This window comes from Mirounga angustirostris, unplaced genomic scaffold (assembly GCF_029215605.1).
Source record: "Mirounga angustirostris isolate CCGP_5_RB_7025 unplaced genomic scaffold, mMirAng1.0.hap1 SCAF_16, whole genome shotgun sequence".
NCBI classification, from domain to species: domain Eukaryota; kingdom Metazoa; phylum Chordata; class Mammalia; order Carnivora; family Phocidae; genus Mirounga; species Mirounga angustirostris.
Window position 1 is genome coordinate 58,244,527 of NW_026991724.1, and position 4,668 is coordinate 58,249,194.

Here is a 4,668-nt window from a genome sequence, read left to right on the forward strand (position 1 = left end):
ACATGTGTAAGGTAATACCTCATTGCAGTTTCAATTTGCATTTCCCTGATGATTAGTGATGTTGAGCACCTTTCATGTATGTGTTGGGCATTTGTATGTCATTTTTTGAGAAATGTCTATTCAGGTCCTTTGCCCATTTTTAAATTAGTTTATTTGGTTTTTTTTGCTACTGAGTTTGGAGTTCTTTATATCTATTTTGGATATTAACCCTTTATCAAATACATGGTTTGCAAATATTTTCTTCCATTCTGTGGGTTGCCTTTTCACTCTGTTGATTGTTTCCTTGGCTGTGCAAAAGCTTTTTTAGTTTGATGCACTCCCTTGGTTTTTATATGTGGTGTGAGGTAAGAGTCCAATTTCATTTTTCCATTTTCCCATCACCATTTATTGAGGAGACAACCCTTCCTCTACTGTGTGTTCTTGGTGCTCCTGTGGCAAATCAGCTGACCATAAATGTGTGGCTTTATTTTCTGGGCCCTCTATTCTGTTCCATTGGTCTTACAGGTCTGTTTTAATGTCTGTACCATGCTGTTTTAATTGTAGTAGCTTTGTAATATGTTTTGAAATTAAGTGTGATGCCTCAAGCTTTGTTCTTTATTGATAGCTTGGGCTAGTCAGGGTCGTTTATAGCACCACACAAATTTTAGGATTGTTTTTTCTATTTCTGTAAAGAATGCCATTGAGTGTTTTTTGTTTTTGTTTTTACAGTTTACAGGGCATCTTTGATCACATTGGGTAGTATGGAGATAAACAATATTCTTCCAATCAATGAATATAGAATGTCTTTCCATTTACCTTCATTAGTGTTTTATAATTTTCAGTGTACAAATCATTCACTTCCTGGTTAAGTTTATTCCTAAGTATTTTTTTCTCACTAGGGTGAATGGGGTTGTGTTAATTTCCTTTTCGGAGAGTTCATTGTGTGTAGAATTGAAACTGACTTTTGTATGTTGGTTTTGTATTGTGTAATTTTATTGAATTCACTTATTAGGGTTTTTTTTAATTTTTAAAATTTTATTATGTTAGTCACCATACAATACATCATTAGTTTTTGATGTGGTGATCCAGGATCCATTGTTTTCGTATAACACCTAGTGCTCCATGCAGTATGTGCCCTCCTTAATAACCATCACCAGGCTAACCCCTCCCCCCTCCCCTCTAAAACCCTGTTTCTCAGAGTCCATAGTTTGTTTCTCATGGTTTGTCTCCCCCTCCGATATCCCCCCCTTTATTTTTCCCTTCCTTCTCCTAATGTCATCCATGCTATTCCTTATGTTCCAAAATAAGTGAAACCATATAATTGACTTTCTGTGCTTGACTTAATTCACTTAGCATAATCTCCTCCAATCCCATCCATGTTGATGTAAAAGTTAGGTATTCATCCTTTCTGATGGCTGAGTAATATTCCATTGTATATATGGACCACATCTTCTTTATACATTTGTCTGTTGAAGGGCATCTCGGCTCTTTCCACAGTTTGGCTATTGTGGACATTGCTGCTATGAACATTGGGGTGCATATGGCCCTTCTTTTCACTACATCTGTGTCTTTGGGGTAAATACCCAGGAGTGCAATTGCTGGGTCATAGGGTAGCTCTATTTTTAACATCTTGAGGCACCTCCACACTGTTTTCCAAAGTGGCTGTACCAACTTGTATTCCCACAACCGTGTAAGAGGGTTCCCCTTTCTCCACAACCTCTCCAAAATTTGTTGTTTCTTTCCCTGTCCATTTTTGCCATTCTAACTTGTGTACAGTGGTATTTCAATGTGGTTTTGATTTGAATTTCCCTGATGGCTAATGATAAACATTTTTTCATGTGTCTGTTAGCCATTTGTATGTCTTCTTTGGAGAAGTGTCTGTTCATGTCTTCTGCCCATTTTTTGACTTATTTGTTTTTTGGGTGTTGAGTTTGAGTTCTTTATAGATTTTGGATACCAGCCCTTTATCTGTGGTGTCATTTGCAAATATCTTCTCCCATTCTGTGGGTTGCCTCCTTGTTTTGTGGACTGTTTCCTTTGCTGTGCAGAAGCTTTTTATCTTGATGAAGTCCCAAAAGTTCATTTTTGCTTTTGTTTCACTAGCTTTTGGAGATGTATCTTGAAAGAAGTTGCTGATGTCAAAGAGGTTACTGCCTATATTCTCCTCTAGGATTTTGATGGATTCCTGTCTCACATTGAGGTCTTTCATCCATTTTATCTTTGTGGATGGTGTTAGAGAATGGTCAAGTTTCATTCTTCTGCATGTGGCTGTCCAATTTTCCCAGCACCATTTATTGAAGAGACTGTCAGGTTTTGAGTCTTCAGAGTTTTCTATATGTATGATCTTGTCATCTGCAAACAGATAATTTTACTTCTTCCTTTCCAATTTGGGTGCCTTTTCTTTTTCTTGTCTAATTGCTCTGTCTAGGACTTCTAGGACTTCCAGGACTGTGAAGTGGTAAGGGTGTGCATTTTTGCTTGTACTAGAACTAGAGGAAAATAAAACCACTAGACACTAGTTAATGATAACTTTGGGCTTTTAATATATGTCTTTGATTGAAATTTTGAGTGTTTTTATCATTAATGGATGCCGAATTTTGGGGAAATGCTTTTTCTGCATCTATTGAGATGATCATATGCTTTTAAATCTTTCATTTTGTTAATGTGGTACATTACAGTAATTGGTTCATGTTGAACCATCCTTGCATTCCAGGGTTAAATCCCACTTGGTTATGGTGTGTAATCCTTTTAATATGCTATTAGATTTAGTTTTTTTAGTATTGAGGATTTTTGCATTTGTAGTCACTAGAGCTATTGGCTTGAAGATTTTTTTGCTTTTAATGTCTCTAGTTGGCTTTGGTATGAGGGTGATGCTGGCATCATCAAATGAGTATCGAAGTATTTCCTCTTTTATGTGTTGGATGTGTGTAAGAAAGATTGGTATTGATTCTTTTTTGAATGTTTGGTAGAATTCACCCATGAAGTCATTTGGTCCTGGGATTCTCTTTGTTGGGAAGTTTCAATTACTGATTCAATCTTTTTATTGGTTGTTTGACACTTCAGACTTTCTTTCTTCAGTCAGGCTTGGTATGTTATATTTTTAGGAATTTATCCATTTTTTTCCTAGGTTATCCAATTTGTTAGCATATAATTGTTCACAATAGTTATGATCCTTTTTATATCTGAGGCATCTGTTGCAGTGTCTCCTTTTTCATTTTTTTAAAGATTTTATTTATTTGAGAGGGAGCGAGTGATAAGCAGGGGGAGCTGCAGAGGGTGAGGTAGAAGCAGGCTCCCCACTGAGCAGGGAGCCCTACATGGGGCTTGATCCCTGGACTTTGGGATCATGACCTGAGCTGAAGGCAGACACTTAACCAACTGAGCCACGCCCCCTCTCCTTTTTCATTTTTGATTTTGAGTCTTTTCTCATTTTCTTAGTCGAAGGGTTTGTTGTTTTATCTTTTCAAAACACAATTCTCAGTTTTGTGGGTTTTTTTTCTGTTTCCCTGTTCTCTATTTCTGCTATGATTTTCACTTCCTTCGTTCTGTTAACTTTGAACTTAGTTTATCCTACTCTTTCTAGTTTCTTGAAGTGTAAAGTTAATTTTATAATTTTCTTCTTTTAATGTAGGCATTTATCACTATAAACTTCCTAGTGCTTTTTTTTGAAGATTTAAGTAATCTCTCTACCCAACATGGGGCTCAAACTCACAACCCTGAGATCAAGAGTTGCACACTCCATTGACTGAGCCAGCCAGGTGCCCTTTTAGTGCTACTCTTGCTGCATCCCATAAATTTTTATTTGTCCAAGATATTTTGTAATGTCCTTTTGATTTCCTCTTCAGTTTAATGGTTGTTCAAGAGGGTGTTTAGTTTCCATTCATTTGTGAATTTTCCAATTTTTCTTGTTACTGACTTACAGTTCTTTGTTTTTAAAGTTTTTATTAAGTTCCAGTTAGCATACAGTGTAATATTAGCTTCAGGTGTACAATATAGTGATTCAGCTCTTCCATACCATTGTGGTTGAATGAAATACTTGGTATGATTTTGATCTTAAAGCTTTTTTAAAGATTTGAGAGTGCACATGCTGTGGGGAGGGGGAGAGGGAGAATCTCAAGCAGATTGCCCACTGAGCATGGAACATGTAGGGCTCAATCCCATAACCCATGAGATCATGACCTGAGCCAAAATCATGGATTGATTGCTTAACCGATTGAGCCACCCAGGCACCCTGATTTTGATCTTAAATTTAAGACCTGGTTTCTGACCTAAAATGTGCTCTATCCTGGGGACTGTTCAATGTGTACTTGAAAAGTATATTCTGCTGTTGGATAGAAAGCTCTATGTTCTATTCTGCTCCATTGTTCTATATGTCTGAGGTTTTTTTTTTTTTTTTTTTTTAAGATTTTATTTATTTGACAGAGACACAGTGAGAGAGGGAACACAAGCAGGGGGAGAGGGAGAAGCAGGCTTCCTGCCTAGCAGGGAGCTCGATGTGGGGCTCGATCCCAGGACCCCGAGCCGAAGGCAGACGCCCAACAACTGAGCCACCCAGGTGCCCCAATATGTCTGTTTTTGTGTTTTGTGTTTCTGTGTCTTGATGATTACTTTGTAATCATCATGCTTTGTAATATAGCTTGAACTCCAGCATTGTGATGCCACCAGCTTTGGTTTTCTTTTTCAACATTC